A 12,726-nucleotide genomic window follows, 5' to 3' on the forward strand; every position below is an offset into this window, starting at 1 on the left:
TTTGAATTTTTTTAAGAGAAATTATATTTTTAATGAAACTTTCTGGCAGATTAAAACTCTGTGCCGGACCGAGACTCGAACTCGGGACCTTTGCCTTTCGCGGGCAAGTGCTCTACCAACTGAGCTGTGAGGACGGGGCGTCAGTCGTGCTTGGGTAGCTCAGTTGGTAGAGCACTTGCCCGCGAAAGGCAAAGGTCCCGAGTTCGAGTCTCGGTCCGGCACAGAGTTTTGATCTGCCAGAAAGTTTCATATCAGCGCACACTCGGCTGCAGAGTGAAAATCTCATTCTGGATGTATTTTTAATCTCTGTTAGTTACAAGAAACAAAACGTGTTTCGGAGGAAATACAAACGATAACTAAGCTTATCCATTACGGATGTTCAAGAACCCGTGATTGTTTATTCAATATAAATACATAAAACAGCACTAGTCACTTTTTTGAAATAGTTATTTATTACGGAACCGGTTTTCCAACATTTTCAGGCTCATCTTCAGATGGTACATAGGAGGTTACATATCTACAGTGTGTTTGAAAAATAACTCCGTAGTTTTCATGTTCCCTTGAATCTGTACAGAGTAACATACACAATTCTAGTTTGTGGTGTTTTATTCATCAACTCTCCAAGTTTGTCTCCCCTGCTGTTGGCAGGCCTGCTTCACCTTAAGACGCCACCAGTGCTGCTTCTTTCCTCTGTTTGCTCAGTTCGCTCCAGGCGTGCTTGCAGAGCAACTCAGCAACAATGTGTACTCCGCAACAGAAAGTGCAGTGTGTTATTTGGCTTGTGAAAACTGGGTCAGTTATTCAGCATCAACTTGACTCTCCCAAAGTCAATGTCTGGTGCTTTTTGATGGAAGATCATGTGATTGGTCCTCTCGTTTTTGTAGCAAAAACAATAAACGGGGGCGTTTACTGTGACACGTTGACAGAGTACGTCTTTCCTCAAATAGACGATATTGAGGCGGAAAAGGGGCTCGTGTTTTTCCAACAAAATGGTTCCCCACCTCACTACAGTAACCATGTGCACGCGGCTCTTGACACTCGCTTTCCTGGAACGTGGATAGGCAGGGTTCGCCCAATACCTTGGCCACCAAAAAGCCCAGACTTAACCCCACCGGACGTTTCCTTTTGGGGCCACATAAAAAATGTTGTCTGCAGCGAAAAGATCAGAGACATCAATCATTTACGGAGAAGAATCTTCGCGGCGGTTGGGACACTTACACCTGAAATGTTGGAGAATACGTGGCGAGAAGTGGAATATCGTCTCGACGTGTGCAGGGCGACGAATGCATCCCACGTTGACATCTACTAACATTAAACAAAAGTTGATATGTACTCATCGACGCAATTTTTCATTAATTTCCCCATTATACTTAAAACTAGGGAGTTCTTTTTCAAAAACCCAAAGGGTAATGCCTGGTTGCTGACTCTGTGGTGAAGCATGTCTCTTCTTCTTGTCACAGCGCCAGCAACCAGCGTTACGCTTTGAAGTATGTATGTAACTTCCTGTGCACCATCTGAAGATGAGCCTGAAAGGTTAGAAAACTGGTTCGCATATTAAATAACTATTTCTAGAGAGTGACTAGTTGCAGTTCTCTGTACTTATACAGGGTGAGTCACCTAAAGTTACCGCTGGATATATTTCGTAAACCACATCGAATACTGACGAATCGATTCCACAGACCGAACGTGAGGAGAGGGGCTAGTGTAATTGGTTAATACAAACCATAAAAAAATGCACGGAAGTATGTTTTTTAACACAAACTTACGTTTTTTTAAATGGAACCCCGTTAGTTTTGTTAGCACATCTGAACGTATAAACAAATACGTAATCATTGCCGTTTGTTGCATTGTGAAATGTTAATTACATCCGGAGATATTGTAACCTAAATTTGACGCTTGAGTACCACTCCTCCGCTGTTCGATCGTGTGTATCGGAGAGCACCGAATTACGTAGGGATCCAAAGGGAACGGTGATGGACCTTAGGTACAGAAGAGACTGGAACAGCACATTACGTCCACATGCTAACACCTTTTTAATGTGTCTTTTTCACTGACGCACATGTACATTACCATGAGGGGTGAGGTAAACGTACACACGTGGTTTCCGTTTTCAATTACGAAGTGGAATAGAGTGTGTCCCACTGGAAACGCGTCGACGTATGTGGTATCAGCATGATGGTGCACCTGCACATTCCGCAATTAACACTACGCTGACGCTTGACAGGATGTTCGACGGGCGTTTCATAGGACGTGGAGGACGCATAAATTGGCCAGCCCGTTCTCCTGATCTTACACCTCTGGACTTCTTTCTGTGGGGTACTAAAAGGAGAATGTGTACCGCGATGTGCCTACAACCCCAGAGGATATGAAACAACGTATTGTGGCAGCCTGCGGCGACATTACACCAGATGTACTGCGGCGTGTACGACATTCATTACGTCAGCGATTGCAATTGTGTGCAGCAAATGATGGCCACCACATTGAACATCTATTGGCCTGACATGTCGGGACACACTCTATTTCACTCCGTAATTGAAAGCGGAAACCACGTGTGTACATGTACCTCACCCCTCGTGGTAATGTACATGTGCGTCAGTGAAAAAGACCAATAAAAAGGTGTTAGCATGTGGACGTAATGTGCTGTTCCAGTCTCTTCTGTACCTAAGGTCCATCACCGTTCCCTTTGTATCCCTACGTAATTCGTTGCTCTCCGATACACACGATTGAACAGCGGAGGAGTGGTACTCAAGCGTCAACTTTAGGTTACAATATCTCCGGATGTAGTTAACATTTTACAATGCAACAAACGGCAATGATTACGTATTTGTTTATATGTTCAGATGTGCTAACAAAACTAACGGGGTTCCATTTAAAAAAACGTAGGTTTGTGTTAAAAAACATACTTCCGTGAATTTTTTATGGTTTTTATTAACCAATTACACTAGCCCCTCTTCTCACGTTCGGTCTGTGGAATCGATTCGTCAGTATTTGATGTGGTTTACGAAATATATCCAGCGGTAATGTTAGGTGACTCACCCTGTATAACGAGTAGTAATATTTAGTCGATTTATCGGTCTTTTCTTCCTTACCATGTTTTCTTCAATTCATAGCTTTGATCATGGTCCACAACAAAGCTGTAACGAATTTTTATAACATTCAAGTCGTTTTGTTTTCAATAAGTAGGTAAAGTATTTTAGATAACCATTTTGATCTATTACTGAATCACACTCACATTTCTAACTACAAATCTCACTCTCTACTTCAACTATATAGCTGAAGGGTATTTTACGATACTGGCTTAGATTTCCTTGCGATAAATAATATTTTTTAGTTTGCACTGTATATTGTGGCTTGAACTTCAGCTGTACAGCTGCCTATACAATGCTGTATTTGGTTTCTTTCCAGCGCCTATTCTTTGTCAAACAGATTTCCATTAATTACTCAAAACTACTTCTATTTGAAAGTATGTATCGCAGTCTCCACTTCAGTTGAAAAGTGAAAGTCTATATTGTGGTAGCACCTAGACTTATTTACGAAAACAAACTTTATTTTTATTTCATACTCTGCATCGCAATGACCGTTACAGCCGCAGAACTTGTTTTTGCGATACTGAATCCGTTTCACGTCCAAGAAATGTTTCTCTTCATAACACGCGACAAGCGACCTGCCCCAGCATCACACAAGTATCTACTGCCGCCCGACTCGTCTGGGGTAGCGGTAATAAATTTTACACACAAACCTTCCTCGTAACTTAGTTTTTCTATTACTGAAAAACGCATGAAATCCCTACAGTGATTACTGCCATTATCCTTCACACGCAGTTAAGACTGCGACGGGTGGGATGAGGGGTGAGTGCGGGAGCGGTGCTTTAATTTATAACATGGATACACTTATCGCAATAATTATGATACGCATTTTTTTTTGTTTTGTTTCCCGTTCTCTTAAGCAAAACCTGGTGCGTTCTTTATGTCTCAAAATATCGCTAATGGTATGATGTAAAGTCATCATGTTGTTTATGTCGTCTATTGCGCGATCGCTACGTTACTGGTCAAAATCGTCCGCCAGTTTCGCAGTCTCATCTTTATCGCTCTGAGAATCATTAATCTGCATTCAACAAACTCTCAAGAAGTAGTAATGGGATCATTTCATAAAGACGAGACGCATAAGTTGGCAACGCTGCAAAGAAAACACACGTTGCTGTTTGTGTCAACCGTATTGCTAGGTTTGTAGAAGAATCTCGTGCTCAGATTTCATCCAGAACATATTATGTTTTATAATAATGGAAGTCCGAAATGGCACCCGCACTAGTCTCAAATATTGTGAAAATGGACATATTGTTAACAAGCGATTCAGGAGTGCCTTTGGAAGGTCTGGTCACTGTCCTACTAGTTTTAAACTGCTTCCACAAGTTCGAGATGATACTTGGTGTCACATCCAGTTCTCTTGCAACCTGAGCTTGGGAATGTCCTGCCTCAAGCCTACCGACGATTTTCCATCTCATACCGCCACCTAAGCGCCGCTGTGTACTCATTTCTCCTAAACAAATGGAAAGGAAACAACATTATTCACGAGAGGCAACAACAGTCACTATTATACTGCGGACCGGACGTAGTTGCGCAGACTTTTATAGCCCCGCTGGGACCGGATGGCCCATACGGATACGTAACCTTTCAAATATCTGTAATTACGATTTAAAAACTAATAGCTACATATATACAAACAGCAAAGAACATCCTTTATCTTTAACAGATGAAAAATAAAAGCCCACTGAAGATGTTGCAACTGCAGTGAAACATGTTTGGGTTAAAACCAAAATTGTGTTATGCTAAAGGCGGACCATATCCAAAAACATACGTATATAGTTACTTGTTTAAATAGGAAGTCTTTGATCACAAATTTCAGTGCTTAGAAATAAACAATTTGGGAAGTAACAATATGCAGATATTGCTCTTAGGAAGTGCTCTAATGCAATCAGAAACAACAAAAAAGACGAATCATTTGAGCTACAGCAAAAATTCGTAACGGAAGAGTTAATCCCGCCGAATATCTCTAGAAACACTGATTGGTCGTTTCTAATTATTGCCTCTGCTTCTACTGTGCACATAACCAACAGCGCTACAAAGAGAGCAGAATCCTTATTTAAGGGAGTGACTAACACATTTTCTGGTGAGCTTGCTTCAATGAAGTAAAATTCCCGTATCCATGAAACGTGTAGAAAAATATTCCTGCACACAATGTAGTTCAACATTTCGTATACCATAGATACACTGAAGCGCCGAAGAGACTGGTATAGGCATGCGTATTCAAGTACATGGATCCGTAAACAGACAGAAGACGGCGCTGCGGCCGGCAACGCCTATATAAGACAAGTGTTTGGCGCAATTGTTAGATCGGTTACTGCTGCTACAATGGCCGATTATCGAGATTTAAGAGAGTTTGAACATGGTGCTATAGTCAGCGCATGAGCGATGGTACACAGTATCTCTGACATAGCGATGAAGTACGGATTTTCCCGTATGACCATTTCACAAGTGTACCGTGAATATCAGGAATCCGGTAAAACATCAAATCTCCGGTACCGCTATGGCCGGGAAAAGATCCTGCAAGAACGGGACTAACGGCGACTGAAGAGAATCGTTCAACGTGACAGAAGCGCAACCCTTCCGCAAACTGCTGCAGATTTCAGTGCTGGGCCATTATCAAGTATCCGTGTGCGAACCATTCAACGGAACATCATCAAAATATGATTTCTGAGCCGAAGCCCCGCTCGTGTACCCTTGATGACTGCACTACACGAAACTTTACGCCTCACCTGAGCCCATAAGCACCGATATTGGACTGGAAACATGTTGCCTAGTCGGACGAGTCTCGTTTCAAATTGTATCTAGTGCATGGACGTGTACCGGTATGGAGACAACCTCATTAATCCATGAACCGTACATGTCAGCAGGGAACTGCTCAAGCTGGTAGAGGCTCTGCAATGGTGTGGGGCGTCTGCAATTGGAATGATATGTGACCCCTGATACGTCTAGATACAACTCTGGCAGGTGACACGTATTTAAGCATCCTGTGTGATGATCTGCAGCCATTCATGACCATTGCGCATTCGGACGGACTTGGCCAAATCTAGCAGGACAATACCACACCCCACACGACCACTATTGCTACAGAGTGACTTCAGGAACATTCTTCTGAGTTTAAACTTTCTCGCTCGCCACCAAACTCCCCATTCACCAACATTATTGAACATATCTGGGATGCCTTGCTAGGTACTCTTCAGAACAGATCACCACCCCCTCGCACTCTTACGGACTCATGGACAGCCGAGGAGGATTCATGGTCAGTTCCCTCCAGCACTACTTCAGATATTAGTCGAATCCATGCCACGTCGTGTTGTGGCACTTTTTCGTGCTCGCGGGGGCCCTACACGATATTAGGTAGCTGTGCCAGTTTCTTTGGCTCTTCAGTGGATATCTTTCGAGAAAAGAGTAAGAAAATTTAATATGAAGTGGTTCCGAATACAGCTATAATAATGTTAATATACCAACATGTTATTGTTCCCATAATTAGTGGTGGGACAGTGAGACATTCGGGACATAGGCGTGATTTTCCTTGTGTCCATTCACTACTCAAACTTCGTCTGACTCTTGACGAAATTTGATTGTATATCGATAACGTCGTGAATCTCTGCAGGTACACCTCACTTGAGGAATAATTTTAAAAAGATATGAATATTGTTTTTTTGGTCCGTTATTGGTTTTGTCCACCACCCAGGCAACCAGCGATGTTGTTTAAACAGATACTGAACAAAATCAGCGAATCATTGGTTTCTGTGTTGGAAGCTATACTTAAAAATAATATTTTTCAACATTAATATACCACTGGATTGTTTCCCATGTAATGTCAAAGTACGTTTTTCAGCAACAGACATCTTGTATCTCCTTCCTGTCTTAGAAACGGATAAATATTCTTTTGTAAGTACTCGTTGTCGAAGTGTAATAATTCCAAAAATATATTTCTGATTTCTAGCACTTTTCAAAATTAAAGAACTTTTTCACAAACATCTCAACACTTGGTTAAAATATCTTAATAGTCACAACTGAAATAATCTTCTTGAATATATAACGTAGTATGCATCATTCAATTAGTATTCGTTGTGTCTCATAAAACACTTTACCGTAGTTCATTCCAAGAATGATATATAACGTCTGACAACGTAATAAAATGTCTTAACGTATTCTAGAACGATCATGAACAGGTTGAATTCATTTTAATATTCATAACACTGAATATTGATTCATTTCACTATAAGAACGTAACAATCGCAGGAGCTTTGATATGACATTCAGGCTACTTGTGATGGATTCCAACCTTCACCAGGATAGCAGAAAAAAGTTTGTAGTTTACATTAAACAAAGGCAAAAATATAATTATAATAAACTCATTAGATCAGAAATACAGGGTGTTACCATAAGGTACGGCGAAACTTTCAGGAAACATTCCTCACATACAAAGAAAGAAAATGTTATGTGGACATGTGTCCGGAAACGCTTACTTTCCAAGTTAGAGCTCATTTTATTACTTCTCTTCAAATCACATTCATCATGGAATGGAAACACACAGCAACAGAACGTACCAGCGTGACTTCAAACACTTTGTTACAGGAAATGATCAAAATGTCCTCCGTTAGCGAGGATACATGCATACACCCTTCGTCGCATGGAATCCCTGATGCGCTCATGCAGCCCTGGAGAATGGCGTATTGTATCACAGCCGTCCACAATACGAGCACGAAGAGTCTCAACATTTGGTACCGGGGTTGCGTAGACAAGAGCTTTCAAATGACCCCATAAATGAAAGTCAAGAGGGTTGAGGTCAGGAGAGCGTGGAGCCATGGAATTGGTCCGCCTCTACCAATCCATCGGTCACCGCATCTGTTGTTGAGACGCGTACGAACAGTTCGACTGAAATGTGCAGGAGCTCCATCGTGCAATAACCACATGTTGTGTCGTACTTGTAAAGGCACATGTTCTAGCAGCACAGGTAGAGTAGCCCGTATGAAATCATGATAATGTGCTCCATTCAGCGTAGGTGGAAGAACATACTGACGAAACTAAAATGAGCTCTAACATGGAAATTAAGCGTTCCCGGACACATGTCCACATAACATCTTTTCTTTATTTGTGTGTGAGTAATGTTTCCTGAAAGTTTGGCCGTACCTTTTTGTAACACCCTGTATACATTACAGCAAATGACTTCGAAGAGCAGTAAATCAAAACGGATACTCGCTTGAAAACAGGTTATATGAACTTCGACATAAGTAAAACACGGGATAATGGAATGTAGTTGACATAAATCAGGTAATAAAGATGAGATTGGCAAAATACATCTACTGCTTTTAGTGTCTGATTTCTTAACGTATTTTGGCAGCAACATAACTGCGGATGACTACAATAGAGAGGGTGCAAAATGCATATTGGCTGTAGAACGAAACCGTTCCTGGAAAAGAGGAAAGTATTAACATCTAATATAAATGTAGGTGTTAGGAAATCTTTTCCGGAGCTATTTGTCTGGAGTGTAGCCTTGTGTAGAAGTGAAACATAGACGAGAATAGGTGCTTTTGAAATGTAGTATTACAAGAAAACGGTGAATATTAAATGGAAAGATTGATTAACTAATGATGAGGCACTGAATCGAACTGAGGATAAGAAATTTCTGGAACAACTTGAGTTTTACAGATCAACTCGTACGACACAACCTCAGGCTTGACGAAAGCGTCCATTTGGCAATGGAGGAGGTGTGAAGGGTAAAAATTTTAAGGGAGACCAAGGAATGAATCTACATCTAGATCTACATGATTACTCTGCAATTCACATTTAAGTGCTTGGCAGAGGGTTCATCGAACCACAATCATACTATCTCCCTACCAATCCACTCCCGAACAGCGCGCGCGAAAAACGAACACCTAAACCTTTCTGTTCGAGCTCTGATTTCTCTTATTTTATTTCGATGATCATTCCTACCTATGTAGGTTGGACTCAACAAAATATTTTCGCATTCGGAAGAGAAAGTTGGCGACTGAAATTTCGTAAATAGATCTCGCCGCGACGAAAACCGTCTTTGCTTTAATGACTTTCATCCAAACTCTGCTACACTCTCTCCCCTATTACGTGATAATACAAAACGAGCTGCCCTTTTTTGCACCCTTTCGATGTCCCACCTGGTAAGGATCCCACACCGCGCAGCAATATTCTAACAGAGGATGAACGAGTGTAGTGTAAGCTGTCTCTTTAGTGGACATGTTGCCTCTTCTAAGTGTCCTGCCAATGAAACGCAACCTTTGGCTCGCCTTCCCCACAATATTATCTGTGTGGTCTTTCCAACTGAAGTTGTTCGTAATTTTAACACCCAAGTACTTAGTTTAATTGACAGCCTTGAGAATTGTACTATTTATCGAGTAATCGACTTCCAACGGATTTCTTTTGGAACTCATGTGGATCGCCTCACACTTTTCGATATGTAGCGTCAACTGCCACCTGCCACACAATACAGCAATCTTTTCTAAATCGCTTTGCAACTTATACAGGTCTTCGGATTACCTTACTAGACGGCAAATTACAGCAGCATCTGCGAACAACCTAAGAGAACTGCTCAGATTGTCACCCAGGTCATTTATATAGATCAGAAACAGCAGAGGTCCCAGGACGCTTCCCTGGGAAACACCTGACATCACTTCAGTTTTACTCGATGATTTGCCGCCTATTACTACGAACTGCGACCTTCCTGACAGGAAATCACGAATCCAGTCGCACAACTGAGACCATACCCCATAGGCCCGCAGCTTGATTAGAAGTCGCTTGTGGGGAACGGTGTCAAAAGCTTTCCGGAAATCTAGAAACACGGAATCAACTTGAGATCCCCTGTCGATAGCGGCCATTACTTTGTGCAAATAAAGAGCTAGCTGCGTTGCACAAGAACGATGATGTTTTCTGAAACCATGCTGATTATGTATCAATAAATCGTTCCCGTCGAGGTGATTCATAATGTTTGAATACAGTATATGCTCCAAAACCCTACTGCAAACCGACGTCTGTAGTTCGATGGATTACTCCTACTACCCTTCTTAAACACTGATGCGACAGCAGCAAGCAGGTTCAAATGGATGTGGTTAGGTGACATTGACCCCTCTTTGATAACAATTTCTGTCACTGCGCCCTCCTGTTGGTAGGAATGTAGGGATCAGGCAGGGCAGATCCAACAATGCTTGTAGGCCAGCGGTGACTGCAGCGTACAAACGCAACAAGTAATCAATCTCTGAGGTCACGACCTCTCGGCCTCGAATGTTAGCGGAAGGCACACAGTAGCAGGCGTCGCCATCTTGTTGCAGGGCACGCCGCCAACGGTCGAGATCTCCCAGCGCTGGCGGCTTCTGCCGTAACGGCGTTATCACAGCGCGCGGGCCGCGTGGGGCGTTATCGGGGATCGGATATCGGCTCATCTCATACCGCGTCGCGTTACTGGCGGTCGTTCGCACACCTGTAAAACACTGAACTTCATCGCCGTGTGAGTGTGTGTGTGTGTGTGTGTGTGTGTGTGTGTGTAGTCGACCGAGGGAAGGGACAGAGGATAAGTGGTGGGAGGTGCTTGGAGGCTGCCAGATCATCCATTACGGAGCGTAATGTATTCTGCGCCATGAACCAATCTGCCCGTGTCGCCAAAAGGGAAAGAGACGCCCACAGGCGCGGTCCGGCAATCAAGCGTTTCGAAACAACAACTCCTGCCACGTTTACCGCTCTCCGTATACAAGCTACATTCCGACCACACAGAGAAACCATTTAACACATACTGCTGTGTTTTTACTCTCCAGTTTCAGTTTTCAGACGAAGTGTAGGGTGTGTCAAAAAGACTGATCTGATTTTACAAGTGACATCTTCTATACATTTATTTCGCATGGCAAACTCACATCTAATCTTAGTGAGTCAACATTTCAGTTCGTATAGTACAGGAGTAATATACTATAATATTACCGAAAATAATGAAGAAAGTATTTACTAACTGAATTTTCCGTCGGTGCTAGTCAGTATATACGGGGTGGTCCATTGATAGTGACCGGGCCAAATATCTCACGAAATAAGCATAAAACGAAAAAACTACAAAGAACGAAACTTGTCTAGCTTGAAGGGGGAAACCAGATGGCGCTATGGCTGGCCCGCTAGATGGCGCTGCCATAGATCAAACGGATATCAACTGCGTTTTTTAAATAGGAACTCCCATTTTTATTACATATTCGTGCAGTACGTAAAGAAATATGAATGTTTTAGTTGGACCACATTTTCGCTTTGTGATAGATGGCGCTGTAACAGTCACAAACATATGGCTCACAATTTTAGACGAACAGTTGGTAACAGGCAGGTTTTTTAAATTAAAATACAGAACGTAGGTACGTTTGAACATTTTATTTCGGTTGTTCAAATGTGATACATGTACCTTCGTGTATTAAGTAGATCGGTTGGTTGGATGATTCGTAGGAGGGGACCAAACAGTGAGGTCATCACTCCCATCGGATTTGGAAAGCAAGTCGGCTGTGCACTTTCAAAGGAACCATCGCAGCGTTTGCCTTAAGTTGTTTAGGGAAATCACGGAAAACCTAAATCAGAACCGTCGTCCTCCCGAATGCGAGTCCAGTGTGATAACCACTGCGCCACCTTGCTTGGTATATTAAACAGGAAAACACTTCCTAATATTCTGCAAAATTACATTTGCCTGGTCACGAGTCAGCTTTCGGTTTCTTCATGTAACGACTGAATGTGGCAAACGCAGATACATACTATATCTGACTTACACAGATATTATTTATAGAGAAGACACAAAAATGACAGAGTGTTTCACATGGAAAGGTTACATTTTCTCACTTAGAAATAATAAAGGGAGAAACCAAGTTGTTTTGTGAAGATACATTTAACAACTGATGAGAAATAAGATGTATTTATAATATGAATCTCTTACCTGTACCGAAGATTTAATTTAACAAAGGGGAAAAAGAAACTGAGTATGACCATATGTTGATTTCCAGTATACTTCATTGCTACATAAAATGAGTGATACTCCATTAGAAGATGATCGCCAGAAGTTGAATCTTTCTTCCTTAATCTCCGGCTTGTCTGATGTTCACATAACACAACTGTAACAACCCTGCCTGAATAACCAATATTTACTTTCGCACACCGCCTGCATGTGACTATACACTCCACACTGTGCCAAGGGTTGCAATTTGTCCTTCCTATTGAATAAAAATTTTAATATGCTGTTGGTATTACAAAGCGTAGTTCTGTAGTTGCGAGACTCTAACTTTTTTCAAGGTACTTGCAAGAGTATTGGCAATTTCTTTTTTTTTAGTGTATTACAAATCAAAGCGGAGCTACAGCCGTTGCTTGAAACCACATTTTTGTCGGTCTGTGGTCGTATCTGATATGGTGTTTCAGGCAATGGAGCAGATATTAGGCGATATACCATCGAATGGAAAAGTACTGTTTGTGGCTGTGTGGATGCTGGGAGCCTGCAGTGATTACCGTATTTGTAGCTACACTGATCACCCAGAACATTATGATCACCTACCTAATAACCAGTATGTCCAACTTTGTCAGGGATAACAGTGGTAACGAGTCGTGACACGGAAGCAGTGAGGTCTTGGTAGGTCGCTGGAGGGAGTTGGCACCACATCTACAC

General features: G+C 42.1%; 1 long non-coding RNA gene across 1 annotated transcript in view; it reads left to right on the plus strand.

Annotated features, from left to right (window-relative positions):
- The window catches only part of LOC126412834 (uncharacterized), a 373,216-nt gene that overhangs the window by 255,129 nt on the left and 105,361 nt on the right, over positions 1–12,726 (plus strand). The gene's annotated exons all lie outside the window — the stretch shown is intronic.

This window comes from Schistocerca serialis, chromosome 7 (genome assembly GCF_023864345.2).
Source record: "Schistocerca serialis cubense isolate TAMUIC-IGC-003099 chromosome 7, iqSchSeri2.2, whole genome shotgun sequence".
Taxonomy (NCBI): domain Eukaryota; kingdom Metazoa; phylum Arthropoda; class Insecta; order Orthoptera; family Acrididae; genus Schistocerca; species Schistocerca serialis.